At 44.8% G+C, this 23,997-nt stretch overlaps 1 protein-coding gene across 9 annotated transcripts in view; it reads left to right on the top strand.

Annotated features, from left to right (window-relative positions):
• Positions 1-23,997, top strand: part of arhgef7a (Rho guanine nucleotide exchange factor (GEF) 7a) — a 113,774-nt gene that overhangs the window by 65,867 nt on the left and 23,910 nt on the right. Inside the window, exon 23 of one of the 9 annotated variants that reach the window (XR_005038781.1) lies at positions 522-655. The exons of 7 other annotated variants lie outside the window; for them this stretch is intronic. The gene's annotated coding sequence lies outside the window, so the exon portion shown is untranslated. Of the gene's footprint in view, positions 1-521; positions 657-23,997 lie in introns of those variants that run through there. One more of the 9 variants, XM_036958596.1, reaches the window with a different exon arrangement.

Below are 23,997 nucleotides of genomic sequence, written 5' to 3'. Positions count from 1 at the left end.
CTTGAATTTTCTAGCGCTCCCCGTAGATTTTGCGTTGACATTGTGTCCCCATGAGTGACAGAACACTGAGCCAATCACGGAGAACATTACCAACCCCTACGCTGTGTATTTTCAGTTGGCTGCCCCACCACCACAGAAAGCACTGAGCTAGGCTGAAACACCTGGATTTTGGAGCTGCCTTACTCAAGAAAGCAAAAAAGAGACCATGTTTGTATGGTCAATGATTGTATGCTCAATGATTTTTAAAAAAAGACTGTTTGTGTCACACCCTGATCTGTTTCACCTGTCTTTGTGCTTGTCTCCACCCCCTTCCAGGTGTTGCCCATCTTCCCCATTATCCCCTGTGCATTTATACCTGTGTTCTCTGTTTCTGTTGCCAGTTCGTCTTGTCTCATCAAGCCTACCAGCGTGTTTTTCATTCTCCTGTTTTCTTGAGCCCCTGTTTTATAGGTATCCCGGTTTTGATCATTCTACCTGCCCTGACCCTGCCTGCCGTTCTGTACCTTTTTCCACTGCACTAGATATACTGATCTCTGCCTGCCACCAAACCCTGAACCTGCCTGCCGCTCTGAACCTCACGGACTCTGCCCTGGACTATTGACCCCTGCCTGCCCTTGACCTGTTCTTTGCCTGCCCTCTGTTTATATAATAAACACCCGTTATTCAAACTGTCTGCATCTGGGTATTTTCCTGAGCCGTGATAGTTTGCAAACTGATATGTGACATGTATTAATGCCAAAATAGTATGCAAAACAGGCACAACGTATATATATATATATATATATATATATATATATATATATATACAGTGCCTTGCGAAAGTATTCGGCCCCCTTGAACTTTGCGACCTTTTGCCACATTTCAGGCTTCAAACATAAAGATATAAAACTGTATTTTTTTGTGAAGAATCAACAACAAGTGGGAGACAATCATGAAGTGGAACGACATTTATTGGATATTTCAAACTTTTTTAACAAATCAAAAACTGAAAAATTGGGCGTGCAAAATTATTCAGCCCCCTTAAGTTAATACTTTGTAGCGCCACCTTTTGCTGCGATTACAGCTGTAAGTCGCTTGGGGTATGTCTCTATCAGTTTTGCACATCGAGAGACTGACATTTTTTCCCATTCCTCCATGCAAAACAGCTCGAGCTCAGTGAGGTTGGATGGAGAACATTTGTGAACAGCAGTTTTCAGTTCTTTCCACAGATTCTCGATTGGATTCAGGTCTGGACTTTGACTTGGCCATTCTAACACCTGGATATGTTTATTTTTGAACCATTCCATTGTAGATTTTGCTTTATGTTTTGGATCATTGTCTTGTTGGAAAACAAATCTCCGTCCCAGTCTCAGGTCTTTTGCAGACTCCATCAGGTTTTCTTCCAGAATGGTCCTGTATTTGGCTCCATCCATCTTCCCATCAATTTTAACCATCTTCCCTGTCCCTGCTGAAGAAAAGCAGGCCCAAACCATGATGCTGCCACCACCATGTTTGACAGTGGGAATGGTGTGTTCAGGGTGATGAGCTGTGTTGCTTTTACGCCAAACATAACGTTTTGCATTGTTGCCAAAAAGTTCAATTTTGGTTTCATCTGACCAGAGCACCTTCTTCCACATGTTTGATGTGTCTCCCAGGTGGCTTGTGGCAAACTTTAAACAACACTTTTATGAATATCTTTAAGAAATGGCTTTCTTCTTGCCACTCTTCCATAAAGGCCAGATTTGTGCAATATACGACTGATTGTTGTCCTATGGACAGAGTCTCCCACCTCAACTGTAGATCTCTGCAGTTCATCCAGAGTGATCATGGGCCTCTTGGCTGCACCTCTGATCAGTCTTCTCCTTGTATGAGCTGAAAGTTTAGAGGGACGGCCAGGTCTTGGTAGATTTGCAGTGGTCTGATACCCCTTCCATTTCAATATTATCGCTTGCACAGTGCTCCTTGGGATGTTTAAAGCTTGGGAAATCTTTTTGTATCCAAATCCGGCATTAAACTTCTTCACAACAGTATCTCGGACCTGCCTGGTGTGTTCCTTGTTCTTCATGATGCTCTCTGCGCTTTTAACGGACCTCTGAGACTATCACAGTGCAGGTGCATTTATACGGAGACTTGATTACACACAGGTGGATTGTATTTATCATCATTAGTCATTTAGGTCAACATTGGATCATTCAGAGATCCTCACTGAACTTCTGGAGAGAGTTTGCTGCACTGATAGTAAAGGGGCTGAATAATTTTGCACGCCCAATTTTTCAGTTTTTGATTTGTTAAAAAAGTTTGAAATATCCAATAAATGTCGTTCCACTTCATGATTGTGTCCCACTTGTTGTTGATTCTTCACAAAAAAATACAGTTTTATATCTTAATGTTTGAAGCCTGAAATGTGGCAAAAGGTCGCAAAGTTCAAGTGGGCCGAATACTTTCGCAAGGCACTGTATGTATATTTGTATTTTATTTTTAGGTGATGCTCAAAACAGGTTGGGCTCTGTCCTGAAAGATGTGTCACCACTGGTGTGAAGGCTTAGGTTGGATGGTGGTCTCTAGGGCCCCAATACTAAATTATATCCGTGTGGGTATCACAGAACTTTAATGGCTATTCTAGAATGGACAAAGTTACAAAATTACCTTTGACAATGTTGTTGTCTTAGAATATTTTGGTTTCTTAATCAACTTTACTAAAGCAGGGGCAGAGCTAGCATGTTGGAGTGAACGGCTGTGCGTGAGAGGCTCCTGCAACTTTTTTGCGAATTAATTTAATTTAACCTACTTTATGGCACTTTTTTACAACAAACGTTTCTTTCTACAAGATTGTACAAGATTACAAGATTACAAGATTGTAACTTTTTATATGAAAATGCAGAGTAACAAGCGACCAAAGGACAATAAATCCACAGCGGAGGCCTACTCCCCACTAAACAACGAGACAGACATGGCGGGAGGCACATGCAACAACGTGACACTTACAGAACTTACCCGGGCTTTGGGGGAGCTACGTGTTTCTATAGCTGAGGATCTTAAGGCCACTATTGCTGAACTGGACACCAAAATCGAGAGCATCATTCGAACGGTCGCTTCGCATGGCCAGAGTATTGTGGACCTTGAGAAAGCTTCTGAATTCAACGCTGGTAGGATCGACGAGTTAGAGAAGCTATGCACGTCATTGCAGGATACTGTGCAGAGGCTTTCTGTGAAAGTGGTGGACCTGGAGGGCCGATCCAGACGTAATAACCTTTGCGTTGTTGGTCTGGCAGAGGAGGTAGAGGCGGGCTCTCGCCCCACCGACTTCTTCGCCAAGCTATTGAAGGATGCAATGGGATCGGATGTTTTGGATTCGGATCCCCAGCTGGACCGCGCACATCGCTCCCTTGTCCCAGTGCCTGGACCGGGCAAACGTCCTCGCCCAGTAATCATCTGTTTCAAGACCAAGGATCTTATCCTGCGTGAAGCTCGAATGAGGGGCAACCTGTCACATAAAGGGCATCCATTCCGTGTCTATGAGGATTATGCTCCCGATGTGGCAAAGCATCGCGCCGACTACAGAGATGTCATGACCAAACTCTACAAACTCCATCTTCGCCCAGCCTTACTCTTCCCTGCAAGACTAAGAATTACCCCGCCTTCCGGTGAGAAGATTTGGCTCTCCTCGGTTTTGGACGCAGAGAAGTTTATCCGGGGATATACACCAATCCCCCGTACGGGTTAGAGTGCCTTGTTATTGCGTGTTAGGGTCTGCTCATGGACTCGAATCCATACTATACCATATTGGGTGAAAACGTATTAAACGGGCTCAACAAGGGCTACCGAACATGTAAGACGCTGAGCAGACCAATGGATGGCGGTCAGAGCTCTCAATTAACGTTACATTCACTTTCATCCCGGCTGTGCTCAGCGATGCATATTTTTACTTCCAGGTTTGATCACTGACACCTTCGGACGGATATACTTATATTCCCCCACTTTTCTTTTGTTTCGTTATTTATTTTACAATCCTTACATTATTCTTACTACCATACCATGTATTTATTGCTTGCAGGGGACTGTGGGTGATGGTTGGGAGGGGGCAGACACCTGGTTAGCAGGTTGATGTTTTGTGCCGTTCTGCCTTTGTCTGGCCGTGGGCCTCTCTCCCGACTAGAGTCCCACCAGCCCTCTGTAGTGCTTATGTCTGTGTAGGTGTGCATACATATAATTACTATTTGTACTTTATTACTATTTTCTCTTAGCATTTTAGTATTATGTATGTGTATATTTTAAACTTTACTAAAGCAGATTAAATAAATATTATGAGTAAATACAATCATCACCTGTAATCCTCAACCAATCAGCTGTTTTTCTGTTGTTCTGCGTCAGATTAGTTTATGATTGGATAAAGTTGTTTTGTATAATTAGCTTGTTCATGAGAACCGGGAAGTGTGTGTGTGTTTATGTGTAACTGTGGTAATGTGTTAATGTGCTGTGTGTAGGGTTAAAAAAGGGTTACAAAGGGAGGGTATATTACTGGAGACATTCCAATTCTATCAGTAAACTACCAGAATTTTGGTACTGTACCTTTCAAGGATTTTATGTAATCTATCACAAGACATGGGCGGCAGGGTAGCCTAGTGGTTAGAGCGTTGGACTAGTAACCGGAAGGTTGTGAGTTCAAACCCCCGAGCTGACAAGGTACATCTGTCGTTCTGCCCCTGAACAGGCAGTTAACCCACTGTTCCCAGGCCGTCATTGAAAATAAGAATTTGTTCTTAACTGACTTGCCTGGTTAAATAAAGGTAAAATAAAAAAAAATAAATAAAATAAAAAACATCTAGTGGCCCTTTTGGGTACTTCAGATTATCATTATCGTTTTTTATTTGAAAATCATCTTATTAAATTATTTCACATATTTTACATGTGGTAAGGCCACACAGAGGGCCAGAGATAACTACAGACATCTGTACCTCCCCCTAGGTGATTCAATTCTGTGTGTTTGGGCGCTGGGAGATTGTCTTGACGTTCTCCTGAACCCTTGCCATTCACAAGTCAACACAGTACAATACAGTGGGACAAATATCAGTGGGACAAATACACTGGTGGTTGTTTTTTGTGGGGGGAGGGGTGAGTGTGTGTGTGTGTTCTTTGAAATAGAATACATTTGGGGAATATGTTTTGGAGTTTGATGTTGTGTGTAGTCGTTCCTTTATCCAATTCACTTTCAGCATCTCCTCTAACTTCCTTGTCCTGTCTACCTTTAGCTTTTCTCTACTTCCTCTCTGACCCAGCTCCACATTCTCACTCTCTCTCCCCCTCTTCCTTTCTCTGGTCAGATGTGACCTTGTTGTGTGTGGTTTGTAGACAGGCAGTGTGTTGGCCAGCCGTGTGTGTCTAAGCTGACCCTGAAGGACCCTGTGGGAGGTGACATTCCTAGCTGACCCAGGGGAGCTCCATGTTCATTGTTTTTTGCTTCACAATAGAATGTGCTGTCTCTCTCTCTTTCACTCTCTTTCTGCCTTTGTCTCACTCTTTCTCTGTATTTCTCCTGTTTCCTCACTCCCCTCCTTTACTTTGTCTCCTCTCCAGCTGTCAGTCACTTTTACTGCCTAAATAGTTTATCTATTTGTTTGTGGTTTATATCAGGCTGGTTGTGGGTCAGGGTAATGTTGCAAAGCTGACTGCAGTGCATGCTCTCGCTTGTTCTCCCCCTCTCCTCTATCTATCTGTCTCTCTCTCCCACTCTCTTCTCTCTCTCATTTCTAATTTCTCTACTCCCTATTTCTCTCGTGCACTCTATCCCTCTCTCTCTCTCAATTTAATTCCATTTTCAATTTAAGGGCTTTATTGGCATGGGGAACATATGTTAATATCGCCAAGCAAGTGAAATAGATAATAAACAAAAGTGAGATAAACCTTCCAGATGGACAACCATCTCTTCACCAATCAGGTCTTTATGGAAGTGGCCAGACGGAAGCCACTCCTCAGTAAAAGGCACTTGACAACCCGCTTGGAGTTTGCCAAAAGGCACCTAAACACTCTCAGACCATGAGAAAAAAGGTTCCAACCTTCCAACAGGACAACAAACACAAGCACACAGCCAAGACAACGCAGGCTGGTTTCGGGACAAGTCTCTAAATGTCCTTGAGTGTCTGACCCAGAGCCTGGACTTGAATACAATCGAACATCTCTGGAGAGACCTGAAAATAGCTGTGCAGCAACGCTACCCATCCAACCTGACAGAGCTTGAGAGGATCTGCAGAGAAGGATGGGAGAAACTCCCCAAATACAGGTGTGCCAAGCTTGTAGCATCATTACCAAGAAGACTCTGCTGTAATCACTGCCAAAGGTGCTTCAACAAAGTACTGAGTAAAGGGTCTGAATTCTTATGTAAATGTGATAGTTCAGTTTTTTTATTTTTAACAAATTAGCAAAAATGTCTAAACCTGTTTTTGTTTTGTCATCATGGGGTGTTGTGTGTAGATTGATGAGGGGGAAAAAGTATTTAATCAATTTTAAAATAAGGCTGTAACGTAGCAAAATGTGGAAAAAGTCAAGGGGTCTGAATACTTTCCGAGGGCAATGTACTGGCAAGTTCGATGTATTGGTAGCCTAACTAACGTTAAAGCTAGCTATCATACCGGTACATACAAGCAACTGTTGTAATGATATTCTATGCGGTTCATAAGGCTAGTGTAGGTAACAAATTGTCAGCTAACATAACATGTAACTTATTTGAAAAATCATTACTTTATTACATTGCTCAACATTTTCTTATTTTTTTGTAATAATTTGGTAAAGCAATTCATTTTTTCGGCTGTATGTTTTCCGCCATTTTCTTCAAATCTGAAAATGTTATGAAGCCATGCCCGTTTTCTGAAGAATTGCATTATGGGCCCTAAAAGCACAGATATAATGTCCACTGCTTGCATACTTCGTATTTTGGCAAATGTAGTACGACATCCGGGATCTTTTGGCATGCAATCTATTATAATATATGTTTTGGTTTTTTATTTGACCTTTTTTTAACTAGGCAAGTCAGTTAAGAACAAAGTCTTATTTTCAATGACAGCCTAGGAACAGTGGGTTAACTGGTCTAGGAACAGTGGGTTAACTGGTCTAGGAACAGTGGGTTAACTGGTCTAGGAACAGTGGGTTAACTGGTCTAGGAACAGTGGGTTAACTGGTCTAGGAACAGTGGGTTAACTGGTCTAGGAACAGTGGCTTAACTGGTCTAGGAACAGTGGGTTAACTGGTCTAGGAACAGTGGGTTAACTGGTCTAGGAACAGTGGGTTAACTGGTCTAGGAACAGTGGGTTAACTGGCCTAGGAACAGTGGGTTAACTGGTCTAGGAACAGTGGGTTAACTGGCCTAGGAACAGTGGGTTAACTGGTCTAGGAACAGTGGGTTAACTGGTCTAGGAACAGTGGGTTAACTGGTCTAGGAACAGTGGCTTAACTGGTCTAGGAACAGTGGCTTAACTGGTCTAGGAACAGTGGGTTAACTGGTCTAGGAACAGTGGGTTAACTGGTCTAGGAACAGTGGCTTAACTGGCCTAGGAACAGTGGGTTAACTGGTCTAGGAACAGTGGGTTAACTGGTCTAGGAACAGTGGGTTAACTGGTCTAGGAACAGTGGCTTAACTGGTCTAGGAACAGTGGCTTAACTGGTCTAGGAACAGTGGCTTAACTGGTCTAGGAACAGTGGGTTAACTGGTCTATGAACAGTGGGTTAACTGGTCTAGGAACAGTGGCTTAACTGGTCTAGGAACAGTGGCTTAACTGGTCTAGGAACAGTGGGTTAACTGGTCTAGGAACAGTGGGTTAACTAGTCTAGGAACAGTGGGTTAACTGCCTTGCAACTTTTCGGTTACTAGTCCAACGCTCTAACCACTAGGCTACCCTGCCGTTATTTTGGCATTAAAATGTGCCACATATCAGTTTGCAACAATGTCAAAGAAATACAACAACTTTGATTTAATAAAGCCCCATACAAACCTGTCTCTTTTTTGCTGACTTGAGTAAAGGCATCTCCAAAAGGCATGTTTTTCAGCCCAGCTCATTGCTTTCTATGGTGGTGGGGCAGCCAGCGCAAAATACGCAGTGTAGTGGTTGGTAATGTTCTCTAGCTGCGCTGTGATTGGCTCAGTGTTTTGTCACTCATGGGGACACTGCGTCACTGAAGAATCTACGGGGAGGGCACGAAAATTCAAGCCGCTTGGAAACTGCCATAGTGTTACATTAGAAGTGCCCATCCAAGAAGGCTCAAGGTCATTGGCCACAGATAAAATTACGTCAAATCACATTAAATCTACTGTAGCTTTGATTGGACTGATCATGTCAACATCATACTTTCTAAATCTTTGCTAGCAAGCTAGCCGTCATCATCATGAATCAAGTCGACAGTCTACTGGCAAATCCTTTTCTATCCTTGTCTTAATGAAGAGAAATGATAGATAAAACGTATCGGTGCTCATCGGTCATTGGACATAAACATTACACAACAAATTGGAAATTGCAATTCAGCAATGAGTGGTTTGGAAGGAATCAGTGGCTAACTGCAAGAATTGCAAATCAATCACTAGCCTGCTTTTCAGTGGAGTGGGTCTGGGATTAAGGGTCTCTTTTCCAAGCTTAAAATGATAAATAATCAACGTTGGCCTGCATGATTTCTGCTGTGTTCAAAAAAGCTGGAAACTCAGAACTGGGAAATCTCAGACTTCTAACTTAGTTAAGCACTTTTGAAATGTACAGCGACAGAACTCAGAACAAATGTAATTGTATGCTGCTGCGTAAATGATGTAATATGCCAGGGAGATATGTATTTATTTTTTGGTTTTACCTTTATTTAACCAGGTAGGCTAGTTGAGAACAAGTTCTCATTTACAACTGCGACCTGGTCAAGATAAAGCAAAACAGTTCGACATATATAACAACACAGAGTTACACATGGAGTAAAACAAACAGTCCCCAGCCGTGTCCTCAGAGCATGCACAGACCAGCTGGCTGGTGTGTTTACGGACATATTCAATCAATCCTTATCCCAGTCTGCTGTCCCCTCATGCTTCAAGAGGGCCACCATTGTTCCTGTTCCCAAGAAAGCTAAGGCAACTGAGCTAAACGACTATCGCCCCGTAGCACTCACTTCCGTCATCATGAAGTGCTTTGAGAGACTAGTCAAGGACCATATCACCTCCACCCTACCCGACACCCTAGACCCACTCCAATTTGCTTACCGCCCCAATAGGTCCACAGACGACGCAATCGCAACCACACTGCACACTGCCCAGACCCATCTGGACAAGAGGAATACCTACGTGAGAATGCTGATCATTGACTACAGCCGAGCATTTAACACCATAGTACCCTTCAAACTCGTCATCAAGCTCGAGACCCTGCGTCTCAACCCCGCCCCTTGCAACTGGGTATTGGACTTCCTGACGGGCCGCCCCCAGGTGGTGATAGTAGGTAACAACATCTCCACCCCGCTGATCCTCAACACTGGGGCTCCACAAGGGTGCGTTCTGAGCCCTCTCCTGTACTCCCTGTTCACCCACGACTGCGTGGCCATGCACATCTCCAACTAAATCATCAAGACTGTGGACGACACTACAGTGGTAGGCTTGATTACCAACAACGACATGACGGCCTACAGGGAGGAGGTGAAGGCCCTCGGAGTGTGGTGTCAGGAAAATAACCTCACACTCAACGTCAACAAAATAAAGGAGATTATCGTGGACTTCAGGAAACAGCAAAGGGAACCCCGCCCTATCCACATCGACGGGACAGTAGTGGAGAGGGTAGTAAGTTTTAAGTTCCTCGGCGTACACATCACGGACAAACTGGATTGGTCCACCCACACAGACAGCGTTGTGAAGAAGGCGCAGCAGCGCCTCTTCAACCTCAGGAGGCTGAAGAAATTTGGCTTGTCACCAAAAGCACTCACAAACTTTTACAGATGCACAATCGAGAGCATCCTGGCGGGCTGTATCACCGCCTGGTACGGCAACTGCTCTGCCCACAACCATAAGGCTCTCCAGAGGGTAGTGAGGTCTGCACAACGTATCACCAGGGGTAAACTACCTGCCCTCCAGGACACCTACACCACCCGATGTCACAGGAAGGCCATAAAGATCATCAAGGACAACAACCACCCGAGTTCACCCCGCTATCATCCAGAAGGCGAGGTCAGTGCAGGTGCATCAAAGCAGGGACCGAGAGACTGAAAAACAGCTTCTATCTTAAGGCCATCAGACTGTTAAACAGCCACCACTAACATTGAGTGACTGCTGCCAACATACTGACTCAACTCCAGACACTTTAATGATGGAAATTTATGTAAAAAATGTATCACTAGAGCCACTTTAAACAATACCACTTAATATAATGTTTACATACCCTACATTACTCATCTCATATGTATATACTGTACTCTATATCATCTACTGCATCTTGCCATCTTGATGTAATACATGTATCACTAGCCACTTTAAACTATGCCACTTTTATGTTTACATACCCTACATTACTCATCTCATATGTATATACTGTACTCGATACCATCTACTGCATCTTGCCTATGCCGTTCTGTACCATCACTCATTCATATATCTTTATGTACATATTTTTTATCCCTTTACACTTGTGTGTATAAGGTAGCAGTTGTGGAATTGTTAGGTTAGATTACTCGTTGGTTACTACTGTATTGTCGGAACTAGAAGCACAAGCATTTCGCTACACTCGCATTAACATCCGCTAACCATGTGTATGTGACAAATAAAATTTGATTTGATTTAATACAGTAGAATAATACGTCTATATACAATGTGAGCAAATGAGGTGAGATTTGGGAGGTAAAGGAAATAAATAGGCCATGGTGGCGAAGTAAATACAATATAGCAATTAAAACACTGGAATGGTAGATTTGACAGTAGACGAGTGTGCAAAGTAGAAATACTGGGGTGCAAATTAGCAAAATAAATAAATACAGTATGGGAAGAGATAGTTGTTTGAGGTATTTATAGATGGGCTATGTACAGGTGCCGTGATTTGTGAGCTGCTCTGACAGCTGGTGCTTAAAGATAGTGAGAGAGATAAGTGTTTCCAGTTTCAGAGATTTTTGTAGTTTGTTCCAGTCATTGGCAGCAGAGAACTGGAAGGAGAGGCGGCCAAAGGAGGAATTGGCTTTGGTGGGTGACAAGTGAGATATACCTGCTGGAACACGTGCTACGGGTGGGTGCAGATATGGTGACCAGCGAGCAGAGATAAGGCGGGACTTTACCTAGCAGGGTCTTGTAGATGACCTGGAGCCAGTGGGTTTGGCGACGAGTATGAAGCGAGGGCCAGCCAACGAGAGTGCAGGTTGCAGTGGTGGGTAGTATATGGGGCTTTGGTGACAAAATTGATGGCACTGTGATAGACTGCATCCAATTTTTTGAGTAGGGTGTTGGAGGCTATTTTGTAAATGACATCACCAAAGTCGAGGATCGGTAAGATGGTCAGTTTTACGAGGGTATGTTTGGCAGCATGAGTGAAGGATGCTTTGTTTGCGAAATAGGAAGCCAATTCTAGATTTAACTTTGGATTGGAGATGTTTTATGTGAGTCTGGAAGGAGAGTTTACAGTCTAACCAGACACCTATGTATTTGGAGTTGTCCACATATTCTAAGTCAGAACCGTCCAGAGTAGTGATGCTGGACGGGTGGGCAGGCGCAGGCAGCGATCGGTTGAAGAGCATGCATTTAGTTTTACTTGTATTTAAGAGCAGTTGGAGGCCACGGAAGGAGAGTTGTATGGCATTGAAGCTCGTCTGGAGGGTTGTTAACACAGTGTCCAAAGAAGGGCCAGAAATATACAGAATGGTGTCGTCTGCGTAGAGGTGGATCAGAGACTAACCAGCAGCAAGAGCGACATCATTGATGTATACAGAGAAGAGAGTCGGCCCAAGAATTTAACCCTGTGGCACCCCCATAGAGACTGCCAGAGGTCCGGACAACAGGCCCTCAGATTTAACACACTGAACTCTGTCGGAGAAGTAGTTGGTGAACCAGGTGAGGCAATCATTTGAGAAACCAAGGCTGTTGAGTCTGACGATGAGGATGTGGTGATTGACAGAGTCGAAAGCCTTGGCCAGGTCAATGAATACGGCTGCACAGTATTGTTGTTTAGAACCTTGAGCGTGGCTGAGGTGCACCCATGATCAGCTCTGAAACCGATTGCATAGTGGAGAAGGTACGGTGGGATTCGAAATGGACGGTGATCTGTTTGTTAACTTGTCTTTTGAAGACCTTAGAAAGGCAGGGTAGGATAGATATAGGTCTGTAGCAGTTTGTGTCAAGAGTGTCTCCCCCTTTGAAGAGGGGGATGACCGCAGCTGCTTTCCAATCTTTGGGAATCTCAGAGGACACGAAAGAGAGGTTGAACAGGCTAGTTATAGGGGTTGCAACAATTTCAGCAGATCATTTTAGAAAGAAAGGGTCCAGATTGTCTAGCCCAGCTGATTTGTGGGGGTCCAGATTGTGCAGCTCTTTCAGAGCATCAGCTAACTGGATTTGGGAGAAGGAGAAATGGGGAAGGCTTGGGCGAGTTGCTGTGGGGGGTGCAGTGCTGTTGACCGGGGTAGGGGTGGCCAGGTGGAAAGCATGGCCAGCCGTAGAAAAATGCTTATCGAAATTCTCAATTATAGTGGATTTATCAGTGGTGACAGAGTTTCCTATCCTTAGTGCAGTGGGCAGCTGGGAGGAGTATGTATACTGTAGCTAAGAAAGTAAAACTAAGTGTATGTTCTGTAGTAAACTGTTAGTAGCCCATGGGCCACACCCTAATAATTTGGTCCCTTTTCCCCTCATAACTCTAGAGTAGCGCAGCAGTCAAATGCACTGCATCTCAATGCTAGAGGTGTCACTACAGACATGGTTCGATTCCAGGTTGTATCACAACCAGCTGTGACCGGTTGTGACCGCATTGTAAATAAGTATTTGTTCTTAACTGACTTGCCTAGTTAAATAAAGGTTAACAAAAAAAAAGAATTACTGTTCTGACTTGGTGGTTTACATGTAGCCTATAGCCTGTTTTAGAGAAATGTCATCATTGAATATTGCAAGAGCTTCATTGTCTGCTTATATGCCCCCTTTATTTATCCTACGGTTCTGACTTGGTGAACAGGGAGAATAATGTCAGAACTACCATGTTCTGAATTCTGTCACTGTACATTTCAAAAGTGCTTAACAAATTGTTATTGACTACGTCCAACCTAGCCCACTTATTACTGTCTTAAGCGAAATCACGGATTGCCTCTTATCCGCTCATCGTCCCCTTATGCCATAGTTTGCACATCTCAATTGTCAGTAGAAACCACATTTGTTGAAGTAAATCAGCCATATCAGCTACTGCATGTTTTTTTTAAAGGCAGTAAACGAGGCTAAATGAACTGTTTCGCTGCCAGACAAGACTCTGCTGATAGCCAGGTGAAGCAGTGGTAAGGTGTTTGGACTGATATTGGGACTCTGCTGTTGAGACAGATTTATGCAGGCCCTAACAGTTTGTGAGCACCGCTTGTCACTGTTATAGTGCAATGAATGTATTGTTTAGTTTTGTGTTGTGTAGTGGCTTTGCTGGCATGCATCTAAAAACATTTTGGGGAGTTTGCCCCACCAAGATTTACATGCTAAAATTGCCACAGATAGTTTGTCATTCTCCTCATACTGTAGCATGTAAATCTTGGACGAGAGAGCACTCTGTCACTTCAGAGTGAGAGTTGCACTAGAAGTCAAAGGCAGAAACTGGTGTAGGCTGAGATTGTGAGGGGGGTGGGGTCTCAAGTATCAAAGGTTAAAGGTCACAGAAGGAGAGGGGGTCTTTAAGGTGTGATCTGTCTGACTGAGTGTCTATAGATTCTTCATCTTCAGAGGTGTCTGAAGAGGTCTGTCAGTAATCTTCAAACAGCAAATTATCAGACACACAATATGACCGCCTGCCCTGTGGATTATATAACTCAGAAGAAGTTGATGTGCAGTGGCCCCCAGACACTGTACTAAGGTCAGTTCTGTATTTACCTTCGGCTAAAGGCTACGTGGAGATGATATCTCTGTCACTGTCATGTTATATGCCTTCTGATGTCTCTGTCATATTATAGCCCCTGTCTGACATCTATTGTATCAAGGGTCAGAAGTTTTTCTAATTAGGGGGCTGAGAGTAATATACATTGTAGGTAGTGAGGCTTTGTGGTGGATTTGACAAGTTGGTGAAGGATTTGTTGTGTGTGTGTGGGGGGGGGTGCACCATCTGTTTGTGATGGGCAGGAGACCGTTAGAGGGATGCTGTCTCACCTCTGCCACTGGCAGCTGCCGTGTGTGTGTGTGAGTGAGTGAGTGTGTGTGTGTGTGTGTGTGTGTGTGTGTGTGTGTGTGTGTGTGTGTGTGTGTGTGTGTGTGTGTGTGTGTGTGTGTGTGTGTGTGTGTGTGTGTGTGTGTGTGTGTGTGTGTGTGTGTGTGTGTGTGTGTGTGTGTGTGTGTGTGTCAGAGGTCTCAGTGGGCCATGCTCAGATGTGTAACTACCATCATGTGGTGACACATGTAATTTAAAACAAATTGATTTCCACCCCCCCCTCTCTCTCTTATTTAATTTAGGTTAAGTAAAGGTTTATAAATGGCTCCATGTGTATGAAGTCAAGTCCATGTTATATGATTAGGCTGGAGCAAGTGGGTTTGACAGCTACAGCTAGTGGTGAACACTACTACCTCTCCTTCTCTCCTCCTTTCCTCCTCTCTTCCCTTCCTCTTCCCCTCCTCTCCTCCCCTCCTCTCCTTCTCCCCTCCTCGTCCCCTCCTTCCCTCCTGTCCTCCTTCCCTCCTCCCTTCCTCCTCTCCTCTTCTTCTCCTCTCTCTTGTCCCCTGGGCAAGCCATGACTGACAGCTTTATATGTCTGTCTCACTAAGTGATTTTTAATCAACTGCTTTGTATGGGAGTCTTCCCTTGGGCTGGTGTGGGGAGGGGGGATCAGAAAGATGGGCTGAGGGGTTGTCTCACTATGAATCTAGCAGTTTTTCTTGACCACACACTATTCATATCTAGGCCTGGGAGTTTTTCCTGACCATGTGACCTAACCAGAAAAATCTGCTAGTCCTAGCTATGCCACAAGCTCTCACAGACTCACTGCCGAATGCGACATTTGTCCATAAACGTCAAATTACGAAGATTAAGTTTAAGCATTAATTACTAATGGTAAGTTAAGGGTAAAGGTTTTGGATAGGGTTCAAACAATAAAGATTGTGTCTAACACTGGGATTTAATGCGCCACCCTCGGAGCCTGAGCTCGTGGCTTAAGGGTTAACGTTTGGGACAAAAAAATGTAAACAAGTGCCTAGCTGTATAGCCTATTTGATGGTAATAGCGCTCACCGTGGCCCCCAGTGGTAGGTTTTGAAGGCATCTTCTGACGTCCTGGGAAACTGGACAGATGTCCAATTTCGAAGTGGCTCTTGAGTGGCTGACCTATGACTGGTCATTTATATAATCACAGTCATTAGAGACAAGGAAAACAAAGCCAATTTTTTTTTCTTCTGTGTATGTTTGTGTATATATATATATATATTGTGTGTGATGCTGGATAACTGTCAGCTGGTTGGTAATGTCAGGGCTGATGGAATATGGAGCTGTTCATTAGTGTTTGGGATTAGCAGGCTGAGATTATTAATATGGTAATCTCTGAGGCTGGGAGAGCAGAGATAGAATAGGGCAACCTTATCAAAACAAACACATTTAAAAGAGAACTTTATCCAATATCCAGAAACTCCCAAGTGATTCCATACATTGAACCTAGTTCAGTGGAGTTTTCCCTCTCCCCTTCTCTCTCCCTGTAGTGCTGTACTGAAGCAGCTGCAAAACAAGATCACGTGACTCGTGACGTTGCTGGATGCAGGCCTCGCTCTGCACTGTTACCGGTGAATTCATGATTCAGAGATCGGTTTTGGGTCAGGAAATTAGTACTTTATGCTGGCAACGAGAGCACAAATGCGCAGTTGTTCCATCTCCCCTACTGTGGTGGTCGGATACAAATAATGATATAAAATAATTGCAAATGTTTTAGGGGGAAAAGTACACATTTCCTGACTCAAAGCCAATAGTACTTTTGACAAAAAATAGCTAATTCAGCCGTAAGCTTTCAATAAAATAAGGAATTTGTCCACACTTTTCTGAATCATGAATTCACCGGTAACAGTGCAGAGCGAGGCCTTCATCCAGGAGCTTGTTTTGCAGCTGTTTCAGTACAGCACTACACTACATGGAGAGAGAGGGGGAGAGGCAAAACTCCACTGAACTGGGTTCAATGTATGGAATCACTTGGGAGTGTCTCTAACAAGAGGTCTCACACACACACACACACACACACACACACACACACACACACACACACACACACACACACACACACACACACACACACACACACACACACACACACACACACACACACAAACACACACACATATATATATACACATTTGGAAGGAAGGAAGGATTTGCACAGGTCTTTACACTTACACTATAGGTACTGTACAGTAGGTCCACAGAACAGAATAGCACATTCTAGTGCACAGGCACACACAAACCAATACCCACTAGTCACTCAAGTCTCCCTCTCTCTCCCCCTCTTCCCTCTCTCTCTTTCCCATCTGTGGAGGAGCAGAGATAAGTCCTAACTTTGTTTTGACACTTTTGATTAAGGACCATTGAAGGAACACCTGTATGGTGGAGGGGAACAATGGCGGCGGGCCCAGGGAGAGATTGATTTTGGGCATTAGAGAAGCAGTCTTTGTCTAAAGCCACGGGCCCCTTTGTTATGCTAACCAGCCATGGAAGATTTCCAATTCAATTTCACCTGAACGCTGGTCAGCCGCACGCTCCATTGTATGTTGTCCCTCGAGCCCACCGCCCCCCTCCCTCCCCTGTCGTCTCTCAAACTGCAATTTAGCAGCTCTGGCGGCTGGAGCGGTGTGTGTGCGTGTTTTTGTGTGCGTGTTTGTATTTGTGTGAGTGACAGGCGGGTAGGCACTCCTGCCATAACATTCCTTGTTACTGTCCTTGTGTGTGCGGTGGGCCACGGAGTAGAAGAGGAGAGGATCACATTTAAATGGGATGATATTCCTTATCCTAATCCTGCTAACTGTATGTGACTGTAGCTGTGTAGCCTGTCTCTGTTTCTGGAGAGGCCTTCTCAGGTAGAGGTGTGATGTCAGAGAGAGAATTCTAGCTATAGAACTGAAATGAGAGTCACAAACAATCTCTGCTAACTGGATAAGAAACCCTTTCTCTCTCCCCTTGCTGTATCAACTGTTAAGAACTGAGTAAAACACACACACACACACACACACACACACACACACACAATCCTCATCATCATTCAAATATTGTCATCTTCATTTTTCAGTTATTGAATAGTTTGATTTGATTTCTTGATATCATCAACTGTAATGGATGACCAAGAACATACTCTACTCTTCCATCGCCACAGTAGAGGGTTGTGGGTGTTCATTGTGTTGCTTCTGCACTGCAACACGCTCCTCTGTACTACACAGACCTATTTACTGTCTCAGTGTTCCATCATCTGCTGCTTTATTAAAGGGAATATTTTCAATTAAGGAGGTATTTTATCTGAAAAATAAAGATGACAATATTTGAATAATGAAATATAAATTGTGTGTGTATTCTAGGCCTATGTGTGTGTGTGTGTGTGTGTGTGTGTGTGTGTGTGTGTGTGTGTGTGTGTGTGTGTGTGTGTGTGTGTGTGTGTGTGTGTGTGTGTGTGTGTGTGTGTGGGAGCCAACCAATGCACACTGTACACCACCCTTTTCTCTCTCTCGTCAACTTAGTGACATACCAGCCATATTCTAGTCATCAGAAACAACGTCGTTCTCAGTCACAGTATTCACCGATGTTGCTGTTAATATGTTTAATTAGCCTCATTGAGGTGTAATTGATTTGTTGTTCACTGTGTTGTTGTCATGGCTGCTTGTGACTTTGATAGGTCTTTATTCACTTCCACTATGGTGCATCATCACTCCCCTATGAAGAGAGAAAGACCTAATCCTGGCCTGGAGTGGAGAGATGCTACAATACTGGATATCTACAATATGAGTAACGATCATGCTTGATCTTTAATCAATGTGTCTCCGTTCAGAGCGCTGTGCTAGAGGGGACACAGACTGTAGAAATGGTTTTATGGTGGGGTTTTTAGTGGCATGTTGTGTTATGTTTCTATATGAGCTCACATTGTAACCCGCTGGGAACCCAAGGCAGCTCACTCGCCCCCCTCACCTTCAACTAAGGATGGAGGAGAAATAAGCTGAAAAGATGTCTGCCCGTTGGGCCTAAGGTTTTGGTGCCAGCATAGCCCACCCTCCTACCCCCATCACCCAAAATAGGCTTCTGAAGTGTGAAGTTTATTTTTGTTCTCCTGTTTTTAAAACCAGTTCTAATTCCACAGCTGCATATCTGAGGAGCAGGAAATCCTTGGTCAGCTTCCCAGATTTAAATTTCTCTCTCTCGTTTTCCCTCTTTCCCTCCCTCTGTCTCCCACTACCCCTCTCTCCCTCCCACCCCTACAATCTTCATTCTAACCTCTCTCTCTCTCTCTCTCTCTTCCATTGCCTGGGGGCTGCTTATTTTTGTTGAAATACCGCCCTCGAACATAGCTGCCAGATTCCACAACCATATCTTCCCCCTCTCCCCCCACTCCAACCCACATCTCCCCGTTTAGACAAACCATTCTGATGATGTGACAGTTTCTTTCTCCTGGTAAAATCTCTCTCTCTCCATCTCTTTCTCTCCTTCTCTCTTTTTGGATCCCAGTGTTGTTTGACACATCATGGAAGCGTTTCAGATTCCCTCCTCCGGATTCCTAATTCCATCCCAGTGAAGCGGCTGCCATGGGCTGTCAGTACTTGGCACAGAGGGCAATAAGGAAGGAAAGGAAGGCTCTATTTGACCATTTCCCTCTCTGTATCTCTCCTCTCAAATGCTGTTGTGCTACTTCTACTTTCTGCTTCTCTTTCTTCCGCTCTCACTTCCTCCAATGATACCAAGCAGATGACATGTCATTGTATCTAATTTACACAAAACCCTGGTCCCGTTCAGTTCATAAACCCTAGTCCCGTTCTGTGAGCTTGTGTGACCTACCACTTCGCGGCTGAGCCGTTGTTGCTCCTAGATGTTACCACTTCACAATAACAGCACTTACAGTTGACCGGGGAAGCTCTAGCAGAGCAGAAATTTCACGAACTGACTTGTTGAAAAGGTGGCATCCTATGACGGTGCCACGTTGAAAGTCACTGAGCTCTTCAGTAAGGCCAATATTTGTCTATGGAGATTGCATCATGGAAGTGCTCGATTTTATACACCTGTTAGCAACGGGTGTGGCTGAAAAAGCCAAATCCACTCATTTGAAGGGGTGTCTACATACTTTTGTGTATTTGTGTGTGTGTGTGTGTGTGTGTGTGTGTGTGTGTGTGTGTGTTCGTGCATGCGTGTGATGCTGTCATGTGATCTAGTGGAAGGCTGTGGTCTCCAGGTCAACTGTCACTTTAGGGGACACCTGGGAGTCTGGTTACCATGGCGCCAGCATGGGGGGAGGCAGGTACTGTTACACACCTGAGGAGAGACAGACATGAAAGAATCTACACACACACTTGCTCTCTCTCTCAGTACTGATTCACTCACAAGCCTGACCTTTCATGACAGATCCTCATATCCCCCATGGAGCTTACAGGTTAACTGTGTGTGTGTGTGTGTGTGTGTGTGTGTGTGTGTGTGTGTGTGTGTGTGTGTGTGTGTGTGTGTGTGTGTGTGTGTGTGTGTGTGTGTGGCAAACGTTACTTAAGGCTGTCTTGTAACCTCATCTTACCCTTATTACTCATGTTGTTGCTCTTCCTCTCTCTCTCTTCTCTCTCCCCCTCCTTCCCACCGTCCTCTTCCTCCCTCTCTCTTCATTCCTCTCCTTCCCTCTCTCTCTCTGCTTGTCACAGTACCTTAGCCTTGGCAGAATGGATCTGCCCCCCTACAGATAGCTGTAGCCTTTGTGTGTTCCATTCTAACAGTGTTTATGGCTGCTGATACACTCTGGGTTTGCCACATTTATTCATTACCTGTTTATCTATCCATCACATTCATCCAGTCATATTTAGCTTCTTTATTCACTAACCCATGTATTCTTTTCTTAAACATTATAAACAGCAGCATGGTGTTTACCATAAGCAGACGACTCACACAAGGACACATTTTGAAAATCAAGCCAGTAAAAGTGTTAGTTTGTATCCCACCATGTGTGTGTGTGTGTGTGTGTGTGTGTGTGTGTGTCCCAGTGTTGGCGAAGCAGACCGAGCAGTCAGACAGAGCCGTCATTGTTTAAAGCCTCCCCTGATTAGTTTACTCTCGCCTGATTAGAAATTAATTAAAATTATGACATGGATCCCTGAGGAGGAGGAGGTGGAGAGGGAGGGGAGAGGTGGAGAGAGATGGGAGGGGAGAGGAGGAGGGGAAGGGAGAGGAGGAGGTAGAGACAGGGGAGAGTAAAGGGTAGGTAGGGGAAGGGAGAGGAGAGGAGGAGGAAAAAGGGGGAGCAATCAAAAGGGGGTAGTAGGAAAGGTCTTTGAATGAGACCAGGGGACAAGAGAAGAGAGAGGAAGAGGTTTTCTGGTGACATTCATACATTGACACGTGTGTCTGCATTTTTTTAAAATGTTTACTTTTATTTAACTAGGCAAGTCGGTTAAGAACAAATTCTTATTTTCGATGACGGCCTCGGAACAGTGGGTTAACTGCCTGTTCAGGGGAAGAACGACCGGTTTTTACCTCGTGAGCTCGGGGATTAATGCCTATACACCCAGTCTGTTGTCATTGCTGTCGTTGTTACTGTTGTTATGGTTGCTGTAAAGTACAGTAAATAGTATGTTGACAGATTTAGCCCTGATAACAGCTGCAGGGAGAGAGAGCAAATAGCTGTGATGCTGAGTGTTACAGCTTACATTTCACCCATGGATGAACCAGTAATAGTCTTCTAATGACGCTCCCCTGGGTCTGAACCCTCCAGCACACACACACACATACCTGAACACACACGTTCCCTCACATGCATGCACGCACATACATAAACACATACCTGAACACGCACGTTCACTCACACACGTTCACACACACATTCCCCCACACGTGTGAACGATCACAACCATGCATGCACTTACACACATTAAAGCGATACTGGCACTTTGATGTGTTTATTTAACCATAAGCTCATCACAAAGAACATCTATCTGTTTACACACCTCTCCTCTCTAACGTTCACTCTATTGTCTCCTCATTCCTCATTCTCAACACTGACAGCACACAAACCCAGAGAGAGAGAGGGGTGGGGGGGAGAGGAAGGGGGAGGGGGGAGAGAGAGGAAGGGGGAGGGGGGAGAGAGAGGGAGGGGGAGGGGGGAGAGAGGGGGGAGAGGGGGGGGAGAGAGAGGGAGGGGGGAGAAGGAATAGGGAGGGCGACATGTCATAGAGAGTTCAAAAAGAAGGGTGGGGGTTTCCATAGCGATGAGGGGCCCTAGTTCTTGTGGTAACCTAATTGGCATGTGTTTCCAGGCTGGTTTTATTATGATCTGTCCTAATCAAGGTCCAGTCCACTACCTGGCCTAATAACACTGCCCCACCATACTGCACTGGAGGACTGGCAGCTTTGTTGCTTTAGTCTCCTCCTTTTCTTTTCTCGTCCTTTACTCCTGTCAGGGACGCTCTCTCAGACTGCCTGATTACTGCAGTTTGATCCAGCGGTGTGTGTGTTTGTGTGTGTCCTCTCCTACTGTAAACCAGTTGGTTTAACGACGCAAGCTCCTATCAGGCTGAGCATGTAAACCCTAATTGGGAAATGCTTTAAATAATTTCTAATTAGTACAAGTGTGGTAATAATTGGCTGGGTAATCTGAGGATTAATTAACGTTGCTATTTGTATGTATGTATGTGCGTGTGTGTGTGTGTGTGTGTGTGTGTGTGTGTGTGTGTCCATATCTGTATGTGTGCGTGCGTACATGCATGCCTCTGTGTGTGCGCTTGAATAGACCCTGGGCCTTGCAGCCTTTTAATGGACCCCCAGCATCTCAAGGAGGTCTCTGGGAAAGGGAAGCCCAGACAGAAGCATCTTTGTTGGGCTTGTCGTTCTGTGGGTGGCCCCTCCGCTTGGAGACCTTCATTAGTTTCACAGTGGGCATCCAACCCCCGCCTCCCATGACCCTCACCTCATTTAACGCCCCCTCCCCCACGTTTCTGGCTAAACAACACATTTTCTTTTGCTGTAACCCAATTGGCCCCCATCCTCTCTACTCCTTCTCTCTCTGTTTTTACCCTTCATCCATCCTCCCTGAATCTCTTTCTGTTGTTACCCTTCATCCATCCTCTCTGCTCCTTCTCTCTCTGTTGTTACCCTTCATCCATCCTCTCTACTCCTTCTCTCTCTGTTGTTACCCTTCATCCATCCTCTCTGCTCCTTCTCTCTCTGTTGTTACCCTTCATCCATCCTCTCTACTCCTTCTCTCTCTGTTTTTACCCTTCATCCATCCTCCCTGAATCTCTTTCTGTTGTTACCCTTCATCCATCCTCTCTGCTCCTTCTCTCTCTGTTGTTACCCTTCATCCATCCTCTCTACTCCTTCTCTCTCTGTTGTTACCCTTCATCCATCCTCTCTGCTCCTTCTCTCTCTGTTGTTACCCTTCATCCATCCTCTCTGCTCCTTCTCTCTCTGTTGTTACCCTTCATCCATCCTCCCTGCTCTCTCCCTCCTTCCATACACCCCCTTCACCCTCTTCTTCCTTCCTCCAGACTCCTTTTCTCTCCATCCCTCCCTCCCTCCCTTCTTCCTTCTTTCCTTACCTCCTTCCTTCCTTCCATCTCTCTCTCTCTCTCTCTCTCTCTCTCTCTCTCTCTCTCAGTAGGGGGGAGGTGAGGTAGTGTTACGCTCTTGAGTTGTCTACATCCCTCCACCTGGCCCACCCTCTAATTACCGCATCCTTTCTTCTGAAAAGAAAAGAACGAGGGAGGGAGGAAAGAAGAAAATGACCACTTGTTACCTCAAGCATTGCTTTAAAAACACCCTTCTTTTGAATTGGCCGGAGAATGTGTCGGGAGCAATGAGATGTATCGGATTCAGTTTGTCAGGAATTTTCCTTTTTAAAAATGATTTACCTGCTTTATTTATTTACCTGGTCTGCAAGATACTCTTAACATTGATTTGTGATTTACTGTCGCTTTATCCTATGTACAAAACGGCTGTTAACTCCTACAGAAATAAAGGTGCTATCTAGAACCTAAAATGGTTATTCGGCTGTCCCTATAGGAGAAGCCTTTGGAGAAGCCTTTGGAGAAGCCTTTTTGGTTCCTGATAGAACCATTTTGCGTTCCATGTAGAATACTTTTTACAAAGGGTTCTACATGGAACCCAAAAGGGTTCTACCTAGACCTAGGGGTACCTACCTATGGGTACAGCCGAAGAACCCTTTTGAGACCCAAAAGTAAGTTTTAGTTCTTGCATTTTCCCATTGTTATATGTCAGTAATCTATAAGGTTCCACTCGTCCCCTGGCCCAGTTTTCCCATTGTTATATGTCAGTAATCTATAAGGTTCCACTCGTCCCCTGGCCCAGTTGCTGACATTTAGTGGGCCAGTGGAACGACATGTCCTTCCCCTCCTTTTCCTTCTCTATCCCCCCCATCCCCCCACTCTTCCTCCCATTCCCTCCATCCTCCCAGTTCATCAGACTGTAGTGAATAGGAGGCTGATAAGCCTTTTGTCTGCCCTGACAATGTCCTGGTGAAAGGTGCTGAGAGACGGGACGGGATGGTTGTTTCTCCTCTCCTCCTTCCTCTGCCTCTGTCCCTCACCCTATCCCCTCACCACTTACCCCTCTTTCGTCCCTGTGTCCTCTCCTCTCACCCCTCTCTTCTGCCCTCTCTCCTCATTCTCTCCACCCCTCTACTCTTCTATGGCTTCACTCACCTCTCT

This window comes from Oncorhynchus mykiss, chromosome 22, assembly GCF_013265735.2.
Source record: "Oncorhynchus mykiss isolate Arlee chromosome 22, USDA_OmykA_1.1, whole genome shotgun sequence".
NCBI lineage: Eukaryota > Metazoa > Chordata > Actinopteri > Salmoniformes > Salmonidae > Oncorhynchus > Oncorhynchus mykiss.
This window is presented reverse-complemented; position numbering and strand designations above follow the sequence as displayed.